The sequence below is a fragment of the Electrophorus electricus genome, chromosome 13 (assembly GCF_013358815.1).
Source record: "Electrophorus electricus isolate fEleEle1 chromosome 13, fEleEle1.pri, whole genome shotgun sequence".
NCBI lineage: Eukaryota > Metazoa > Chordata > Actinopteri > Gymnotiformes > Gymnotidae > Electrophorus > Electrophorus electricus.
Window position 1 is genome coordinate 13,603,931 of NC_049547.1, and position 22,847 is coordinate 13,626,777.

General features: G+C 42.1%; 1 protein-coding gene across 9 annotated transcripts in view; it reads right to left on the reverse strand.

Annotated features, from left to right (window-relative positions):
• Positions 1-6,779, reverse strand: part of myt1lb (myelin transcription factor 1-like, b) — a 73,189-nt gene extending 66,410 nt beyond the window's left edge. For 8 of the 9 annotated variants that reach the window (XM_027015359.2, XM_027015358.2, XM_035533112.1 and 5 more), the window contains exons 1-2: positions 6,720-6,779; positions 6,115-6,412 (exon numbers count right to left, since the gene is read on the reverse strand). The gene's annotated coding sequence lies outside the window, so the exon portion shown is untranslated. Of the gene's footprint in view, positions 1-6,114; positions 6,437-6,719 lie in introns of those variants that run through there. The other variant, XM_035533108.1, reaches the window with a different exon arrangement.
• Between the last annotated feature and the right edge of the window lie 16,068 nt (positions 6,780-22,847).

The following is a 22,847-nucleotide window of genomic DNA, read 5'->3' on the forward strand; positions in this document are numbered from 1 at the left end:
AAGCAGAGGAGTGTGCAGTGGGACTGTGACAGAGGACAGAGGTAGCTCCTGTAAGTAGGGCAATTCCGCCCTGCACCTGGGGACAGTCTCACCCACCTCTTGCCAAACCTGCTGACAAGGCACCCCTGGGCCCTTATCCCGCCACTCGGCTACACTCTCCCGCCCCCCCTCGTCTGCAGTGTGCTTATTGGGCCATTTGTCGCTCACTCCTGGGCATACACCCGTGCCGCTGGAGCTGTAGGAGATCCTCCATGATCAGCCGCCTGCTCCAGGCGGGTGACAGCATTTTGCGAGGATCGCAACGAAGTAGGTGCAAATGTCTCGGCCGTGTTCTGTCGTACCTTCCTGTGGTCAGGCCAGTAGTAATGAGAGCTTATTCGGTGGTGGAGGGCAGAACAGGAGCCCTGGCTGCCCTTGAGAGGAAGTGATAAACTGATTCATTAGCCGCCCTTATGACAGTGCACCTGCTTACGCTTTTCTGTCTGGACATTTCAGGTCATGTAGGGCAGCTGAGAACACAGGCACCATCCAGCCCCCCTGCCCACTCATACCACATGTGCACTTACACATACCAGACTGTTTAAGTAAGCAGATTCCTTTACTTTCAGGGCTGTTGTGAAGATACCTTGCATGCTCCAGTGGCACACTCTGAACCATCAAACTTCAGGTAGAATCCAAATGTCTACTTTCCAAAAGTAAGCTCTTACAGAGGACCTTTTCAAAGGACTTTCCGAGACTTTGAGACTATGAATGACTTTTATCTTAGGCTCAGAGCAAGGCTCTCTGATAGAGGTTACACTGCAAAATGGTGCAGACGGCCAATGAATCACTTTAACAAATGTCAAAATGCAGCTGTCGAGCCATTCTAAAAGGCAAATGAAAAGAGCTGAAACAAATCAATACATAAAAGTAATCACACTTGTACCTAGGCAGGTATTCTTCTTGCAACAAAAAAAAGTTTTGACATGATGAAAAGAGATGCAATCAGCAATAAGTGTGCTCCAATTGGTGCTTGAAATATCTCACCATTTTGCACATTTCATTTGTCAGAATGGTGAGAATATTGCAGCTTTACCTTGGTCATACAAAGGCCCAAATTCTAGAAGGAGCAGTTATGTTATTGATCTATGCCTGCATGATGTCTCCACACCATGAACACATTATTACAATAAAACTACTTTTGCAATAACGTCTCCAGTTGCTGAAAAACTGCAATGTTTACGTCAGGGTCAGTAAGATCTAGCGTAACATAGGAACATTCTGGGTGATCGGCAGGGCATTTGGCCTCATCAACTGTCCAGTCGATATCTAACTTATTACAGTATATATGCTTAAAAATTAAAATGATGAGAAATGTGAGTAGAACCATAGATTAACTGACCAGGTCAAATCTATGCCTGTTAATGGTTCTTTCTTATATTAATCACCATTACTTAATAAAAAGCTTTGCCTTTTGCAACTGTCCACCACCTCAAGCTTAGTCTGCTCACAAAAGCAGAAGCTAAAGAAACAAGTTCTCTCTAGCAGTCTTACACTCATGCTCCCTCCCACACCACCCACTGGTAGCACATGCATCCCGACCAGTGTCACTTGCCATTATCAATTATCCATTAGACAGTGTAATATTCGGCCAATATTGCAGTCGTGTGACTGCAATATTACGGGGGATTTTACAGTGATCAGAACCGACAAATTTGATTTAAAGAGCAGGCATAAATAAGAGGAGGGCACTCTCACCAATATGCCTGATGAATAATGGATGTGTGTTTTGTAATCATTTTCCAATATCATACCGCTTCTTCTCAGCTCTGCAAAGGAAGGATTATTTTTGCCTCTCCATTTTATCAACCCCCAGCACCACCACCTCGTGCGCTTCCTCTTGACGCAGTGACACATACCGCAAAATGTCAGCGGCACCTGCATGAAGAGGTTACAAAGCCAACGGAGGATGCTGGCATTGGCATTTCTGAAGTCTGCAACATCTTCCTGGCATCACTTGTCTGCCCTCATTGACTCTGGAGGGCATGGATGGACGGGGGAGGAGGAAAGCCGAAGTCCAGGACTGAAATAAAAAAGGCATGAGGTAGGTGAGGGACACCTCTGTCACATGGTGCCAGATGAGTAGAACTGCACTTGCGTCTGAGCTGAGCTCTGTCAGCAGGTGTCACGTCATACGGGGCTGGCAGGGGGTGGAGCTGAAGGCAGCCTGCCATGCTTGTGATATGGTGATAATTACAGATCAGGTGACATGCCTCTAGGTTTCAAAAAAGGCTCTGGTTGTGAAGAGCGGTCCACAAGGCGGGTGTGAGACCTTCCCGAGTATAAAATCAAATGAGGTGAGTATAAATCATACAAGGGGAATGGCAGCATGGTAGTGAACACCCTCCCTTGTGACCAGCACACCAATCACCGAAGGGTCTCCATATAGAAATGCATTGATAATCCCCAACGACACCCATCATGCATGGGTGCTCCATTAGTGGCGAGTGAGTTCGATGTGGAATGCTGACCCCTGGTGGGCCCAGGCCCTCTGTGCCAGCTCCTCACCTGACCACAGTGCGCATGACCGATGTAAATCTGGCTGTCCTCTGATGCAGCATGATTTGTGATGGCAGCAGTGGTCAGTGTGCACCAGCCATGAGATGGATGTTTGCGGGGCCTTGTTATGGCACAAGGTGAGGGCGGGCATTAATCACCCCCCTCACCGCACTTCCCATTACATCCCCGCACCCGAGTCCAGATTGATTTTTAATTGGCCCTGCCGCATGGGTATACATCATGTTTTCCCTGCCTGGGTGGACTCCGCCACTGGGAATAAGCATTTGCAGGTGGGGTTTTCGTCAGCACTGCTTGGGGAGCATGAGCTCAGTCGCTCCCATGGCCTTCACGCCCATCCGCCTGATAAGCATCGGCGGCAGTGCAGCCAACGATCCGGGAGGGAGCCACTCTCTCGCCCCGGATCGGTAAATATTGACATGCCATCATTTGATTTGGGGGATTTCCAGACTGAAGGCTTATCTGTTCATTACATTAGATAATTTTCTTCACTATGTCAGTTCATAATTTGTTTATACCCATGTGACCCTTTGTATGAATACTTTGGATGAGAATTTTGAAGATGTGCAGTTTCTGGATTCTGGAGATTGATATTGTCCATATACACATTTAAAGAACAAGCATAACTAGTCATTCTGATTGTGAGGTGTTTGAGTGTAAGTATACAGCCAACCAGTTCTCATGGCTGTACTTGACTGGTCACCCAAGCCGGTTTCTCCCACACACCTCAGTCTCAATGGGCCATGAGCTTCCCAGCACAACGGAACAAACCCTTAAGCCCTTGAACACAAACTTCCAGGAGCTCCATGAGTGGGATTCTGTCAATTCTGGAAAAAGACCAAATAAGGCAATCATATCAATAAACGCCCAGCCTAGAGAATCCAAAACCGTCCCAGCCATCATGTAATGGCCATCTACTACATTAAATTATGTTATAATTACAAATTATAGTGTAACTAAATTGACATACATTCACCATCGAGACTGTTGATACTAGGGAAGAAAGCAGCCCAGATCCTCGTTATTTATTTTGATAGCCCAGGTGTTTCTGCCTAAGACTCACTGAGTGTGTTATGAGAGCTGTCAACAAGAGCTCCCTGAGTGTTATCTGAGGCAGGAGGGCTTTTCCGGGAGGCAGGACCCAGTGACTGAGGGCTATCCCTACATAATTTAATCACATTGCCGTGTGTCTCCAGCATGCCATTCAGTCCAGAGGCATCCGCGCTCAACAAGCGCTCATGATAAGCCTGTTATTTTGGTCTGAGCAAGCCCAAAGGCTCAGCCTAGTTTCTCCCTTCTCTCTTTCTCTCTCTTTCTTTCTCATGTATGTTTATACTTGTATGCAAATGCTCAGATAAGACTGTGTCAGACTGTATGTGTCAAACAATTTTTAAAAAGGCTAAAATCCTTTTTTTATAATGACTGAGACATAAAATGTTGTAAAAAGTAATATAAACAAACAAGCAAAAAGCAGAACAAGAAAAATAAAGCTGTTACGTTCACACCATAATACCTGCAGTATGTAACTGATCAGTGAATTGAAGGTATTGATGGAGAATTTGGTATTCCATGAAAAAATGATTACTAGTGAATAATGTGCTGCAATTTATGGTGAGGTGATTTTACCATAAATTCAACTAAAAAGACACTTTTTAAAATTTGTGCTGTAGCATTTAAACCATCTCCTAAGGAGGAATATAATGTATCAGATGTGTCGACAGCAATGACAGTAATGAATGAAACTTGAAGAGGAGCATACATCTCACCACTGTTCCTAATTCAGTTATCTCTCAAAAAGAAAGGTAATGTGGTCATGATGCAATTAGCCAGAATAACTTAATTAAGCCATCTGTCTTAAATGATTGCAGACACATTGGTAGGATTTTCTCCTACTGTGCATCAAAGTTCCTGACAAAGAACAGTAGTGACTATCTGCTATAGAGTCCATCTTCCCAGCCACACCACACACACACACACACACACACACACACACACACACACACACACACACACACTCTCACATACCTGTGTGTAACTTTCCCACACGTGACCCAGAAATGACATGTATGCAGACTGGAACTCAAAGGGACCACACTTCTGAATTTGAGACTTTGGAATGTAAGTTTGGATTGTAACTGTTTACTCTGCATGAACATAAACATACATCTGTTTGCATATTTACAAGACTGACTGAACCATAATTCACATTCCTGTTACTGACTGTATATCTGTGCCTCCACAGGCAGCCGCTTCCCTGCCGCATTGCACATGCAGCTGGAGCTCTCTGTTCTCTCAGTGCTGCTTCAGGAAGTTTTCTTATTGAACTTCAGAGCTCCCGCCCAGCCTCCAAGCAGAGGCGTGCATCGGCCTCTCCTCTCGCTGCAACCTAGTGCTTCCAGCTGCCCCGAGATGGGCTATTAGCACTCACTAAAGTGCACTTTGTGCCATGGCCAGAACACAGTGCTTCACTTTACATCCTGCAGATTGAGTTACAGATACGGGAGAGCACAGGCTGACCAGCTCTGAACCCCACAAACCATGGACACTCCTCAGACTTTACACAGGTTCTTCCTGATACCGGACATAACAGAGCATAGTGGTGCTAGCTTGGCATTAGGTCAAAAAACTGATGCTCAACTTTTGCACTATAATTCATCAGTAAACACGATCAAACAATGCATCATCATTTAAGTATCACCACTAAACACTATCTAGAGGTATGCTACCATTAAAAAGACCTGAGACTGTAATCCAGAGACTCTAACATATTCTCTAATCCAGAGAATGACAATCAAAATGAGGTTTCCAAAAATTGAACATTAGCTAAAAATATGATCATGTCCTTGTTCTCTGATTTATGTGAAAAAGAAAAAGCATATAAACACAAATAACCATCATAAATGTATGCAAATCTTCATTTTTCCAAAGCCCGGTGTTTAATTCCCAAACTATTTGTTCTGCCTCAGTGCTCCCAAAAGTTCCTACACTGTGCACAGACATGTTTGGCAACTCCCCTAACAATAAAGGAACAATCTCAAACTGCCCCCTTTACACTGCAGGGAATGCCAAGTCCCACATACAGGCATAAGTATCATGGTGCTGTGGTAACCTACAGCACAAACACCCCCAAACCCACAAAAGCTTTTAGAGACAAAGCACAAAAGATCCATGACCTGAGAGCCTTTTTAGTCAAGTTCACTCCTCGCCACGGCTCACTATAGGGGAGTGACTCGCCACGGAAACAAAGTTGAGCCAATGTGAGCAACACTCACCTTTCAAACACTAAACAGGGCTGTAAAAAGTAAGCAACATCACCCTCATTCCATGCTTGCAGTTTATAAAAAAGACAATCTCAAGAATCCATAAAAACATCTGAGGAGACCTGTCAGCTGGAGTTATCTGCTCATGCCTATAGCTCCTCTTCTCCCATCCACTTTGAACAACAACATAAACCTATGTGCATGAATATCTAATTATACTCATTATAAAATAGTCATACACATGTAGGAAGAATGCATGCTAGGTAAATCGAAACATTTAGAAATGGAAGGGACCCACCAGTCTTGAAACGCTGTCTTCATTCAAACTTTTCTTTTTTTAAATCGTTCCTGATTTTCTTGCTCTCTTCTCTTTCGTCAACAGTCGCCTTCTTATGCGCCAGCTCTCGCGCTCGCTCCCTTGTTCAGAGCGCACGCTGGAAAGTTCTTTTCTCCTCCTGTATGCAAATCATTTTTTGAGGAGTTGAAAGGCAACGAGCGTGCGGGGAGCGAGGAGGGGGAGACAGAGAGAGACGGAGACAGTAGAGTGAGGATGGAGAGAGAGAATGGTTGAAGGCAAGTGACCAATGGGCCTGGAGCTGAGTGGAGGAGAGAGAAAGAGTGCGAGAGGGTGGGGGGGGAGAAGAAATGGAATCGGGGCAGCACCAATGAGGCGGAGCGAGAGAAGGCAGGGACGGGGCCACCACAGCAGAGAAGAGAACACGAAGGAGAGCAGCAGACAGAGGGAGGAAGCGAAAGAGAGAGAGGGAGAGAGAGAGAGGGATGGAGAGAGAGAGGGAGGGAGGGAGAGAAGGCGGGAGAGAGAGGCAGGCGATACGTGAGTCACAGCGGTTGTCTCGCTGAAGCGGCGAGTGTGTGTGCAAAAGCAGAAGGAGCTGAGCTTACCCTCACCATCACGCCTCTCCCAGCGGTGCCTCTGACTCCAGCCTTCCACCAGCGCACGCGCCACCCAGACAAAGGAGGAGCGGCCAAACAGAGCCTGAAGATGAACACCAAGCCTCCTGCCACCTCACAACTCGCACACGTTTGTGTGTGTTTGTGTGTGTGTGTGTGCGCGTGTGTGTGTGTGTGTGTGTGTGTGTGGATGTGTGAGGGTGAGTGTATGTGTGAAAGACAGAGCTGAGAGGTGGGGGGGGGGATGGGGGAGGTAGGGTATGTGTGCTTTCCCTTCTGTCTGTTCTAGACTAAAATTGGTCCCTCTCTCTTTTTCTCTCCCCCTCTCCCTGTGTGTGTGTGTGTGTGTGTGTGTGTGTGTGGTTGTGTGTGTGCGTGTGTCTGTGTGAGACAGAAAGAGAGAGCTACAGACTGTCTGCTCCTGCCATCAGCGCCTCCCATAGGCCCTGTGGTCTCTGGAGCGGATCTGTGTGTGCGTTTATATGCGTGCCTGCGTGTTCATGTGCATGAGTTTGTGTTTGCGTGCATGTGCCCGCATTGCTGTATTTAAACTAGTATTAGGTCGGCTCAAATACGCATCTCTAGCTCGCGCCACAAAGCAGGACTCCAGTCCTGTAGATTCTCCACTCAAACCTGCTTGCAGCCTTTCCCACAGTACCCAGGACAGTGGCACTGCGCTCAGCCTGCCACTGCTAATTAATGTCCTCCCTCACTCAGGGCTTTGAACTCCGGCAAAGTAGCAGCACTGTGAAGTGGCAAGATAACTGGCTTAGGAACCAGCCAATCTACACTGCCAGGCAATTTCCCCTACTAGAGAGAGCTGATGTGTCTCCGCCTAGACAAAGGAGATACCAGTCCACCGCCCCACACCAGGGTTGGAGAGCAAGCCTTGGTGTTGCCACTGCTCTGCAGTTATATGTTTAGCTTTTTGCCTCATGCTTTTGCGAGTGAATAAAATGCAGATATAGAGATGTGATAATGAAGAGCGGTTCAGACATGTCTCTTACTTCATGAGGACAAACTGGGCAAAGTCCTAATTTATCTCTAATGGTTTCTTTAAATGGAGTAACCCATGAGACCAATTACACATCACCCATGCAGGCTGATATGTTTCAAAACAATGCAATTACCCATTAGTGATTTCCAATAAATTAATTATAGGTCATCTAATATTACACTTCTTGACATTTCAATACATAATGCCAACCACCACAGAAATGGTTTATTCTCAGCAATAAAGAATGTTGTCTCTTGCATGTATGGCGAGGTTCAAGCCTAGTTTCAGTGCAGAAATTAATTTTACAACCGCCAGATTTAAAGGGAAGCAAAACAAAAAAGATCCAATTCAGACATTGGCTATAATATTTTCATTTGATTTGGGCATACCATTCTTAATCCTTATATTTATTCATAGAGTCATTAATGGGATGGAACTTCGAATTGCAAGTGCAGGAAATCTCGACAAGCTAGTGATACTTGGCAGCGGCTCGTGGACTGGACAGCTCCTGGTGCTGAAAGCTAGTGACTGTCGAGGCGTGATAGGATAAGCGTCAGGGAGCACTGGGCATACAAACGTGATGATGTAAAGAGGTAAGGATTAAGGAAGACAGCAGTAATGGGGGGGGAAATGAAACCATGCGAATGCTGTTCCTGCAAGGTAAACGAGCTGCATAAATCCTACCACTGGCAAAAAAAAAAAGAGTTGGAATGTTGGTTGATAAACAGTAGATCAATCTGCTAGATGGATGAATGGGTTGCTCTCCCGCACATTTTAGGGGCAGTGTGAAGTAATGCAGAGCTTATAGAGTTTTAGGAATTAGGTCACGTTTCATTGTTGCTCACATAAGATACAGTATATGTGAACAGGAAAATTATAAACCTTACAAAAGGGCAAATTTCAGCAAAGACAATGAATTGTGATAAATGTAGGGAATTTTATATAAAATATAAAATATATAGAGGCATTGTACTATCATAATAATTTTCTTGGATACCAGCCTGTAAATGTATATATGCACACACGCGCACACACACACACACACACACACACACACACACACACACACACACACACACACACACACACACACAGTGCCCTCCATAAATATTTATGCCCCTGAGCAAAATGGGCTCTAAAATATATTCTTTATCCTTTTGATCTTTAATTTAAAATATTAACAAAAATTTAACTGAAGTATATTCCCATTCATGAGCTTTAAAGTTCACCTGCAAATGGTTAGAACATGCAAATGGTCAGCTGTGGCTTCCTGTTTCCCGGGGATATAAATAAGAGGTGACACAGGCCAAATTCCCTTAGTCATCCCTCACTAGGAGAAGGACCAGAGAATACATCAGTGATGTTGAGCTGCACAAATCAGAACATGAACAAAAACAGCTGAACAGTTGAAAATGCCCCATTTCTACTAGCAGGGCGATGATTAAGATGTTTATAGCAACTGGAGATGGTATGAATCTCCCAGAAAGATGATGTATGTGTCTATTGACCCCACACACAGTGAAGAGAATTGTTCAAGTGGACAAAGAATCTCAGAGGATCACAGCTGTTGAGTTGTAGACATTAGCTAGGTCTTCAGTCTGGCACCATCTACATAACCAAAAGTTGTTTAGGAGGATTGCCAGAAGAAAGTGTCTTGCTGTGAAACACCAACAAGGTCATGCGTCTATAGTTTGCCAGATGTTATTAGATACTACCTTTGAGATGAGAATTCTATGGTGAGATGAGAACAAAATTGAACTTTTTGGCAACAAACATCATAAGTGGCTTTGGTGTAGGCACAGACAGACATGCAGAAAAGTACCTCATGGACCCTGTGGGGCTCTTACAAAGGCCCTTGGCCAGATGTTTAGATAGATGGCATCCAAGTACCTGCAGAGAGTAAATCACAATCCAACTACATCAGCCAGAAATCCTAAAATGGGCTGTGACTGGATCTTCCAGCAGGACATTGATCCAAAGTGTGGTAAAGTGGTGTTGGTGAGGAGTTAATATATTTTAAAATTAGAAACTTAGAATAATAAGTCTATGTTAAATTCCAACAATTACATTTAAAATTAGCAAGAAAAACAGACTAGACCACCTTGGGAATTTCACCCAAGGAATTATAGCACCTCCAATTATATATTAAAAGGTCTCACAAGTTTGTTGTACCAGGAGGCAGGAGCATATATTAAAGATAACAGAAGGAAAATGGAGCAATGTTGGAATAAAAAGGAATAACACAACTTTATTATATCATAATAAATCAGTCAACTAACTGGAATAAAATGAACTAAAACATTCACCCCAGGGAATTATCTAATAGTGGTGCTGAGTCTTACGCTGGGGGAGGCCAACTTTCTAGGGCTCATCTAAAACCACAATCAACCATGTGCACACAATAGGGAATTTTAAAAACAAGCTCACCACAGCAGATAGTGAGGGCACACCACGGCAGGCAACATACCTCCCCACCTGGAGCACTCAGCACCTACCGAATCAAAGGAAAGGAAGCAAGATATATGAATCACCAAACCAAATGTGCATAAGAAGAGAATGCTAACCAACACTAACCACAATGTCAGATAACTCTCAGCTCACAGCAGCGAACACCAAGAGTGCTGAAATCAAATACAAGCTCCTATTGGAAAAATATGCTGTAAATCGGAAGCTTATAGCCAGAGTGGAAAGCACATTCAAACTAAACAAAAATTACAAAAAGAGTAAAAAAAAAAAAAAGGAAGAAAAACATAAACAACTCTCCTGGAAGCCACAGGGGAACCATCCTCTCACATAACACAACTTAGTGTCAGAGTCAAACCAGTCCTCTGTTCACCCAATCAAATCTGTCCATATTGAGCTTCACATTCCACATAGACAAGCAGCACTGGAAAAGTATAGTTACCATGCAACTTAGTCACTATGCAACATGCCATGACGTTCTTTCCTTTACCACAGCAGCAATCAATATAGGGCTCAGCTTGTTGGTATCAATGGCCCAATGAGAGTTCTCCAATGGGTAACGCTACTAACCACTACTCATCTTAATTGACAACAGTACAATCAGCGTGAAACTAGCTACCTTGATGACCGCTATAACGGCCTGTGATCTTAAAGCACAACGTTGTTAGTGAAACAGGCAGGGAAGCTTCTCAGGTGCGAACAGTCAAATGGTTCTCCCCTGGGTCATTTACACAGCACAACACCCCTTAATTAGCAACATAGTCCAGCAGCTAGACAGAGATGCACTAGACTTACCCAGGGAATGCACCAGACTTACCCAGGGAAATGTAACCTGTAACCTGCCACAAAAGCACACCTCAAATTGAACACACAAATTGTTCACTGATTATAGCATAAAGGTTTTGCCATGGCTATCCCAATCCTCTGGCTTAAACCCTACAGAGAACCTGTGGGAGGGGCTGAAGAGGAGCACCTACAAGAAGGAAGTGGGGAGATTTGGTATGGAGGACTGGTCTCAGATCCCTTACCATGTGTTTCTCAGCAGCCTCATTAACCATTAGGAGAAGAATCAGAGCTGTAAAGTATTAGATAAAGGGGTACCATCAACCGTGGCACACAGATTTGAGAAAAATATTTTTTCATGATAAGATTTATTTTTTCCTTTCAATCACTGTACTTCAAATAAAGGTTAATATATCGAATTAAAGATCAAAATGATAAGATAAGCAACAAAGAAGCCAATAAGCCCATTTTGCTAAAGTTTTATTATATTTTATATATATACAGTTTAGCCTTCACTTCTCATGCAACACACATGCGCATGCATCTCATGCAACACATATGTATATATGCACACACATGCACGCATGCGCAGAATGTAAGACATGAACTTACTCCCAAAAAATATTAATGATGTGTATGTGTGTACCTCCTCTCTCTCTCTCTCTCTCTCTCTCTCTCTCTCTCTTTTTCCTTCTCTGCTTCCCAACCCATGGCATATGACCTTCTGTTAAATAGATAAAGAATGCGCTTATCAGGCATGCAAATGAGTCTGAATTCATTTTGCACAACAGATGGTCTCATAGATAATGATGATGGAGGAGAGAAAATTAAATGTCTCTTGCACGGTGGTCATGGCAACCAAGCTCAGAGTAATATCAATAATAAGCGTGGTGCATAATAAGGTTGTCAGTCCTGCGAATCAAAGTCAGCAGCTAAGCAAGGCTGGCGGAGGCCATAGAGGTCTGCTGCTGTTGTTCTCACCCTGACAGAGATACAGCTCTGTTCTAGCGGATATTATTTCCACTTTCCCCACAATGCCATTAGCCCGGCTAATTACTCTCCAGTTAATTATCATGGAAATTATTTCTTTTATTTCTGTTTTACTGATCATACGGTAAGACAATGGTGTGTGTATGTGTGTGTGTTGGGGGGGGCACTATAATGTAGGTTAGGTTCTGAACACTGTAATATTTAATATAATGTAAATGTATGCAGTCTGTTATTATGTAATATGGAAATTACAATTTTGCTCTTGCTTGCATGAATACATTCTTTGTGATATGGTACATGGTATCTGGTCTAGAATAGTAGGGTAGGTATGATAATACTGGATATGAAAAGATTTCCCCCCTTAGTACTTGTTAAAGAATGATGGCAAGAGACGACAGAATGACAACAACCCTTTGAAGTCAATAAAAGGTTCCCTCACATATAATCTTTTTCACTGCTGTATGATGAACTAGTATCCGACCAATGCTCAGGTTAAACTGTTGATGAAGCACAATCAAATGTCATGCACTAAAAGCCAAATGGTTACATGGCCAGACAGCAGAAAATGTTCTCTGCTCAAACATGGAGGATAACTATATCACATCACCTCTAAGAAGCTTCAGCAAATGGGACAAAAAATGTAAGTCATAGGGCCTGCTTCTATTGGCAGGCTTTTGCATATCATTTTTTAATATTTCTACTTCTGAACTGGACAAACTGAGGATCTCACTAACCTAAAGTTGCAAACAATACCTGCTGTTTAAAACACAACGGTTTAATCAAATAACTAATATTAGTCATTATTAATTGACCTGCAATACAACAGAACAACAAATCCAATCAATGTATATACTTCTCCAGATATTAATGCAGCCTAAAAGCTTTCTTGAGTAAGCACATTGCATGTTTTCTCACTTGAATGTGGAATGCAGGACTGATGTAATAAGACTGCCCGCATCCTTCCTGTGCTTTGACTTCCTGTGAGATGAATCAGCCCTTTTCTGATCAGGCTGATTGAGATGGGCATGGCACAGGCAGCCGGGCATACGTCTGCCAGCCAGGCCTTCTGGGTAGCACACCAGCGTTGCTCCTTCTGTCTGCCACCAGCCTGGGCCGAATATAGCTCCACTAAAAAAGCCTGGCTGAGGGAGGAGGGGTGGGGCGCGTGGGAGAATGCAAGGAGGAGGAGGGAGCGGATGGAGAGGAGAGGAGTGAGAGGAGAGAGAGAGAGAGAGGGAGAAAAAGAAAGGACAGGAGGGAAGGAGAGGAGTTGCAGTGGTTTAATGTAGCATATGAAAATGTGGGGAGCAGAAGGCAGATGGAGCTCCACAACGCAGAGGCTAAGGCAGAGAGGCTCACTGTGCATGGGAAGGATGCAGGGAAAGGGTTGAGTTTTAAGTAGATGGGAAACCAGGACAGAGTCAAAGATAAGGGAGAGTATGACTGAGATGGAATGGGAGAGGGAGGGACAGAGAGAGAAAGCTATAGGTTATAAAGATAGAGGCTAAAATGGAGCAGTAGATGGAAAGATGGGATAATGCAGAACAAGTTGGCCACAATATTAAGTGGCAGTGGAGGGAAATGAAGCCATTAGAGCCAAATCCAGGAATGTAAAAGGGTACGCTGGATCATGAAGGTGGGAGGGGTAGAAGGAGAGCATGATCTCGGCCTGTCAGAGACACAGATGAAGATGCAGATGAAGAATGAGGAGGAATCCGCATCCGACAGAAGTGCAGCGACCGAAACTAGCTGAACGGAAAAGCACCATATCGCTGCCTCCAGTCTACAGCTCTGTGTTTCCAACACAAGCAGCCCAGCACCGGAAGACGGATAGAAGTCTCACTGGCCGTCCTCCCCCATTCTCCTTATTCCAAAACCAGTTACTTACATTTCATACATCAGTAATGAGTGAATGAGAAATGGTGCCTATTTACGAAGTCAAAGCGATAGGCAGAACACGTATTCTATGCATGCGAACACATGCGCTCCCAGACGGGCCATCTACGAAGGCTTCTGTGTCCTACTTTAACCGCCCCTGTAAATAATACATTCGCTCGCCGACTGGAGAAGGAATAAAGAGATGGAGAGATACCCACAGTGCAGCGCTTCCTCGTGTCTACCTCTGAACAGAGCCGAGGAGGGAGATTCTGCACTGCATGCTGATATATAGGTAGTGTAGGAATATGTTACAATGTTACGCTGTAAATTATACATTTCAGATCTACCTGGTGTTATGTAGCGCATTAGCTGGCGAGCTAGCTGCTTGATTATTATAATGTTTGGTTGGCTGTTTTTTTTTTTTTTCCATGTAAGTAGACAACAGAAGCCTGTGGCTATTCAGCATCAGTCTCCTCACCCAACCATTAACCTTAGACTTCTTCATGGAAAGGTCAGAGGGCATGGAGAGACCGCCATGGAAGAAACAGACGATGACAGAGAGCGACAGAGGGAGACAAGAAAGAGGAAGACACCTTTCAATGCTGCCGCAGACTATTCTTTTCTTCTCTCTCTCTCTCTCTCTCTCTCTCTCTCTCTCTCTCTCTCTCTCTCCCTCTCTCTCTCTCACTGTCTCTATCTATCTGTGTGTTAATAGTAGCCAGGCAGCTCCAGGAGTGTGCCGTCAAGCTGAAGCAGAATGGCTAATGACGTACGCGCAGCCTTGCCGCCGATTGGCTGGGGAATCAGATCAGCACGAGGGCTGCATGGACATGGGCCGCCTGAAGAGACTCGGAGCAGGCGGGAGGAAGAGGAGGAGTGGGAAGGAGGAAGAGGAGGAGTGGGAGGAGGAGGGGTGCAGAGAAACGCACACAGGGAAAAATGGCCGCCTGATTCTTCTCCCTCGTTGGAGGGAGAGCATATCTAAGGCACCGTGGGAGTGATGAGTGCTGTGTGCGCCTGGAGAAAAAGCTCGTAATGATATGCTGGAAGATGGTAGTGTGCGTGCACGCACGCGCGTGTGTGTGTGTGTGGTGTGTGTGTGTGTGTGTGTGTGTGTGTGTGTGTTCTATTACATAAGCCCAGTCAAGTGCTCATGTGAGCAGAGGTAAGATAATCTGAAAGTATCCTCACTCCCCTGCATGCCCCAGATGTGACAAAGTGCAAGATGTCAGTGGCTGACCACAGAGAAGCCCAACAATGACAGCCGCTTGGTCATATATTATTTAACTTATGGTCCCCAGTGTGATGGACTCTTTTTAGCTACCCATACTATATTTTCTGCTGTGTCTGTTTTGGTCCAGATTTGAAATTTGAATTGACATTTTTAAATGTAGAGAATAAGGGCTATAGGGAGATCTAACATAAAACATTTAAACTATTTGTGGATGAAACTTCCAAGCAAAATTACAACAATTATTATTAGTGTTTGTTCTTCCCATTGGCCTGTTTTATAAATTGAACCTCCAGAGCCCCCACTGTTACAGGGCCTGGTGAAGTGTATAGAATTATAGGCAATAACATTATAGGAAACATACCTTATTTGTCACTTATCAGCCTGTAGCCAGCAAGACTCAATTCAACTATAATTGATATGTTGTAAAAGTCTTCCGTTTGCCACTCTAAAAACACTGATAATTGTCTCTCTGTCCATCCATCATTCCCCTATTCCACCGTGTGCTGCAGGCGAACAAGAACACTTCCCCCAGGCAAAGAGCTGCAGAAACATCAGACAGATCTCGGAAGTGCTTTAATGAGCTTTCCCGCACAGCATGAACAATTTCAGTCACTTGGAATCAATTTTTTTTTGTGAGCATTATCCGCGTTTGCATATTTATATTGTCACATTATGTGAATTTTAGTATGGTTTCTGAAATCCTTCTTAAAGACTGTTCCACCATTACTAGACTGTTACTGGAACCCCCACTGGCACAACGGTACCATGTTATGAGAGGCAGTGGCCCACAAAGCGTTTGGAATGGAAAGACCTTTTTCATTTACACTACAGCACATCCATAATGTTTCACACCATCTCAGCAGCTTGAGGAGAGAGCCAGAGGAGTGATAAACATAGGACAGAATTTCAGTGATAATATCTGGCCAACAATGGAGCAAGAAACAATCAACAGCCAAAACATTGAAATACCTGACTGAATCTTTAGAAAATTTGACCTCCAATAAATGATCTAAAAACAAACACACATAATACATTCTTTTTATTTAAAAAAATAATTAAATATACATTTTGAACCTTTAAAAGTCCTTCTAACATTTCAAATAATGGACATACTTTTATTTTGCATGACTCCCTTACAAAATGTCAGACAAGAGCAGAATTCCCCCCAGCATGGAGAGAGCCACCCTGCCAGCTGTGTGGGAGGCAGACAGGGAATGGGGCGATGTCACCTGACTACGCCTTCAATGCTGCAGACACCTTTACTCTCCCAAAGCGAATTCGCTCTGCCCTCCGTCAAAACAAACTCGGCTAAAAATGGAAGCTAATTACAGAGGAGGAAAGACTTGGGCAGCCCGTGTGCGGTTAAAAAAAAAAAAAAAAGAAAGAAAGAAAAGAAAAAAAGGGCTCCTTCTTCTCTCCTCTGTGTGGGCATTTTCTCCCCTCCCTTGCGCTCGGAGGCTGGGCGGGGGGGGTATGGCTTCGGTCCCACTCGACTGGGTTGGGAGTGGGGGCTGGTGCCAGCGAGCGGGGCTTAAAGGGAGCAGTGAGCGCAGTGGGGCACGCTTGCTGGTGATTGATGTGCTGGAGGCTGCAGCTGCCTGCCTCAGCGTGTAGCCAAGATGGGGACTGCAGCACACAGATTAGCCCTCGCACGCCGAGTCCGAGAGGCACGGCTTCAGGAGCCTTACAGCTGGATTCGCAAAAAGAGGGTTAATCAACCATCGAGAACGTGCCCTACAAGGACTCCTTTACCAAACTGGTCAATTTACTCTATTACAACACAGGGATTGTATTATGTACTAAAGTAAACTAACTAAGTAGGCTGAATATTTTATCGATGACCTTGTCTTTTAGTACCCTACATATAGTTGGCAAAACATTTCAGAAACATTGAGGTAACGTTTCTGAGTTAAAACTGGGATTGTATGTCCTTAATAGGGTTTACTGACTAGTAACATAATCTGTTTTACAACTGGGCTTGTAGAATAGCCATAAGTTGTGACATCGCTATGTAACGACAAAGTGCAAAAAAGCACAAATTTTTCTAATTCACAAAATATTACTGGCTTCTTGCAGAATGTCTGTTGGAATTCAGAGAAAGTGTTTAATGTGTAAAGCTGATTTATCTGACAGACTTAAAAAATCCTGTTGTTACTGTGGCAAGGAACAGTGATCTGTAGTCTGAAACTTAAGTAACTTTGCAGTAATAGCACTTTAATAAAACATCATAATTTTCGATGACATCATTACAAATCTAACTCTATTATATTAGTATTTATGTAATGTTAAGGATTAATAACAGTTACCAACTACTAATAAACATATTTATGAGGTTTTAAAATGCTCAGAGAAACTACCATTTCACTAAAGTCTTGCAACTACTAGAACTGAGTGTTAACAAAAATAATGGCATGGTTGAGCATTGGTATAATGTGTGCATCACCACAAATTTGTTTAAAGAAATTATAAAAAATTACAAATATCTTGTATCTCACATCCTCGCATCTCTGTGTGTGTGTGTGTGTGTGTGTGTGTGTGTGTGTGTGTGTGTGTGTGTGTTTTAATGTACAGTTTATATTTGTTATTAATATAAATGTGGTAACTGAATATTACAGTGTTGTTACAGGTCCAAGGAAAACTGCATAAATAGTTTTATATTTGCAGTGAGTATCAGCAATGGATTCACTCAGCCAGCATTAAAGCTCCAATGAACAGGATGCAAACATGCAGACAACCCATGCTTATCAGCCAGCCTTTGATCTCACTGGATCTGAGCTCAAAATGCAAACGTCAGTCAGTGTAAACCACATGAGAGGTTATTCAGAAAGGATGTTAGTGCCCTTTTAGGGTTTGCCATTCAGGTGTAGGACACTGTAGGCAATAGATCAAGCGCATATTGCATTATTTCAAGCACATATTGCAATATTTTACATATTACATATTAAATTGCAGGCACACATTCAGTCAAAAAGCATGCAATAACATAGACCACAATACTAACTTCCAATATTATTACCAAAAAGACAGAAGAGAGAGACAGAGAGAGAAATAGAAAAGACACAAGTATTGAATGTACAGATTGGTGGTCTTCAGTAAGACAGGGGGATTTGACGTGCTCTTGGTACATAGCCATGGTACATTCAGCCTCTTCCATAAAGAAGGAACATGTGGATTAGGATTAGGACCATACCTCTCTGGAGTGGAAGAGCAAAATCTCCCAGGATTAGAGCAGATTTAATGGAAGTTCTGATCAAAAGGCAGGTTTCCACTCACTTTAACAAAGTCTCGCATATCCAGTAGGTCAGAAAGAAGTAGCAATACATACAAGCAAGCAATACAATATTTTGAAATGAAAAAAACAATAACAAAATAAAACAAAAATGTAGATACAACAAAGGAAATGTTAAATGTTAACAGTAATAAATTGTGTTGTATAAAATCTATCAACAAGTGATATAAATCTGTTCATGTTGTTATGTTGGTGTGGCCAATGAGGGAGACACATACCACCTGAGAGAGGCATGACATATAACCAAAACAGACATGTGTATTATAATATATATTTTATTTACTCTGTAAGTGCTATGCAAACAAAAACATTCCAATATGATTTTATGATAATGTAATAATGAAGTATTAATTTAATGCTACATTATCCAGTATTATAAGACTATAATATGGCCCAAAGCCTATAAGTATTTGTAACAAATAAAATTCAGCTTAGATCAGTGTGATCATATGAAATGCTGTTACTTTATAGGTTTGATGATCAGTGAGTGCATAGCAGTCGTGAGTTAAATCAGCATTCTGGGAACAATTCCCATCTATAATACACACAAAACAATTAAGAGTACAATTGCAGTGTAACAGTTTTGTGAAGGTTGGTTGGTTGCCAACATTTGCATATATGTATACTTTTTTTTTATTTACATAAGAAGGTGTTTTACATGCAATAGTACTAGACATGTATATGCACATGTATATGTTTCAGCTATATATGTGAGTATTCCACATGTATATGACATTATACAGGAGCATACATGCATGTGTTATTAATTTATGACAGTTTCACTTATGTATGTCAGTGTATTTCATGCATGTGGGTAGGTACACAATGTGTACATTTCATACGTGTATATGTCAGTGAACTTTGAAAAAGCCTAAACAGCTCATCATAAATAGTGTTATCATTAAAGTGAGATAAATACGGACATGCTGGAGAAAAAAAAAATCATGATGACCTGTCACAATTTTGCTGACACACACACAATCACAGAAACCACAGTGAAATCAAAGCTGCATTAGCAACTCCCACAAAGTTATTCATGAACACACTAGGCACTACAAACACAGAGGTCTGACACCCCATCCCAGAGCCCTCTGCCCAAGATCCCTGCTAAGTCCTGCCTTGTTATGTTTCAGCCAGCTATTTTACTTCAGTTTACAGGAACATTCTTCTAATTCACTTGATTTACAAATAATGAGGATGCCACTAAATTATAAAGAACAAGCTACACTCCTAGCTAGCGAGCCAGTTGCATCTGAAATGAGTGGCCAGATCTAATATTTTCCTTCTCACTTACGGTTTCTGTTGAAATGTTGTGCTGATGAGCTGATCTGTGGCGATCATATTTCAAGCCATTCTACCCAGACCTATATTTTCTTGATTTGTGTCATGTGCATTATTTGTAGATTTGTAGATTGCGCAAAAATTATCTGCACAAAAGAGCACATGAGATGATGAGATTTCATACTATAAGCTTCAATTCATAGCTACAGAAATCTACTACACAGCTATGCAAGTAAATTAGCATATATAAAGATGCAGGAAGGGAAGAATGTAAACATCCACTGATGATCCACTGTTTATTTAAAGTTTTAATAGTTCATTATAATCAAGCTTTAGGTAAGCAGTGATGGAGCAACTCATTTGGATCTCAACTTACTGGTTTCCATATCACTGGCTGGATCTTTTCTACATTGGTAGAATTTGTTGTGTAGAGGTTATGAAGGTACTTTTGTTTTGGTTCCCAGCATTTATGGCTTTAAATATACTAGAAACCCACAATTAAAAGGCTTTTTGTAATGTTAATAACCTCTAGTCAGGTCAGACGCAAGATTCATCTGTGAAAGAGCAAAATGAATAAGACAGATACAGTTAGACATAATGTAAAAGTGCTGCTCTGGCTGTGGCCTTCCGGTGTTTGCATATGTTCAAGACTTCAGAATCTTATCTCATGAAATATAATGGCGACAAGATTTATCTCCACCACCAAACATTCCCATTTCACACATAGACCCCATTTGCGTTTTTCTTATTAAACTGTGCTTATTCACTGATGTATCATTACATGTTCAGCTTTGCTTGTACTGGTATGTTAATCATCTGGGGTGCAGATAACCCTATCGAGTGGCTAATTTGATTGGTGCCTCTGAAAAAGAAAATTTGCTTTCCAACAGTTTGCTGTTGGAGCAAAGATCTTGATCCCAGCCACAGGAGACCCAAGCACACAATAGACAATGTCAACAAGAAAGGAGTACTGACTGAGAGCCTGAGTGAGTGAAAGAAAACATGACAAAAAATGTGTTCAGCTTTTTAACCACAGTCATGCAAGTAAGCATAAGAAATTATTCTTAGCACTAACACTAAAACAATATTTACTTATATGCCCATCATCTAGTTCATGAAAAATAAAGACTCTAATCTTCTTGGCTGTATGTCCTTGGACTACAGAGTCCAAAAGTGAAATGGGACAAATATAAAATACAGCCCAGGCTAAATTGCAGGCTTTACATGTCTTGGAGAGATGGCTATTTAAAAATTAAACTGAATTTCATGTATAAAAACATTCAATGTTTGCAAACTTGTAGCAATAAAAAGATTTGACTAAATGCATAAGCTTAAAATAAGGCTAGCTCGTCCTCATTTTAATTTTTAATTTACATTTAGAGGTGCTATAAAACACTACAAACAGAGGTCGTGGGTTCTGTGCTGGGTCTCTGGCCCAGGTAGGGGGAATGGTAAACTAGACATGTTTGGCTGGTGATTCAGTGAATTTTAAAGAGATTCTGTGCTCCATGTGGGCAGACGAGCTCCAGCTGGTGGAAGAGGTTCAGCACCCCTCACCTTGAGCTGGCTTGCCCTAGGGGAAACAAGATGGATGTCCTCCATGGATGCTGGGATTTTTTCAGGAAGGTCACATCAGGAGGGAAGAGCAAAACTGTAGTTGCTTAAACATTAGGTCATAAAGCAGAGGCTCACATAGAGTAGAAAATTCCAAAAAGTATATATATATATAAATTATTTATTTATTTATTTATTTATTTATTTTCCCCTCGGTAGGCAGACAGGCAGACAATTGTTTCATGGCCAGATTTCTGTCATTCCTTCATTATTTAATTTACACATGATAAGGTCTAGAGTTGATTTGAAATGTGGAATTGGCATTTGCAATCTGTTGCTGTTATCTTTCAATATAAAGTCCAAAGAGCTGTCACTGCCAGTGAAGCAGACCATCATCAGATTTAAAAATGAAAAACCTACCCATCAGAGGGTTAGCAAAAACCCTAGGTGTGGCCACATCAACTATTTGGCACATTATTAAAAAGAAAGAACACACTGGTGAGCATAGAAACACCTAAAGGCCCAGAAGACCATGGAACACAATTGTGGTGGATGACAGAATGCTTTAGTGAAAAAAACCCTTCACAGCAGTTGGCCAGATCAAGAATATCTTCCAGGATGTAGGTGTGTCTCTGCCAAAGTGAAAAATCAAGAAATAAAACCTCACCAGAGCAAATACAGAGAGTTTACCACAAAATAGAAACTTTTATTGCAAGACAGAAGGCAAGATTATAGAGTTTACCAAAAATGATCTAAAAAGCCTGTACGGTCATGGCCAAAAGTTTTGAGACTGACACAAATTTTGGTTTTCACAAGGTTTACTGCCTCTGCCTCTGCCTACTGTTTACTGTCTCAGTTTTTTTAGATCCTTTTGTCAGATGTTTATATGGTATAGTGAAGTAAAATTATAAGCATTTCCTATGATTTTTTAACTTTTTATTGACAAATACATCCAGTTTAAGCAAACTCTTAATATTTACAGTGCTGTCCATTCTTTTTTAAGACTTGGCCTTGGCATTCTGTTTAGCTTCTAGACAAAATCTTGACTGATCCAAGGGAGTGGGTTTGCTCAAGATTTTGCCTAAGAACACTGCCATGAATAAGGAATGCTATCAAAACATCAAAGAGCAAGTTCTCCCAACTATCCAGGAGCAATTTGATGATTTTCCAGTATGACACAGCACCATGTCACAAGGCAAAATTGATAACCAAGTGGCTTGGTGAACGAAACATTGAAATTTTGAGTCCATGGTCAGGAAACTCCCCAGATCTCAATCCCATTGAGAACCTGTGGTCAATCCTCAAAAAGAGGGTGGACAAACAAAAAGAAAAAAATCCAAGCACTGATTAGGCAAGAATACGTTGCCATCAGTCAAGATTTTGCCCAGAAGCTGATATCCAGCATGCCAAGGTGAATGGCAGAAGTCTTAAAAAAGAAGGGTCAACACTGTAAATATTAAGTCTTTGCTTAAACTGGATGTATTTGTCAATAAAAAGTTAAAAAACATAGGAAATGCTTATAATTGTACTTCACTATACCATATAAACATCTGACAAAAGGATCTAAAAAAAACTGAGACAGTAAACTGTGAAAACCAAAATTTGTGTCAGTTTCAAAACTTTTGGCCACAAATGTACATTTCTCTAAGA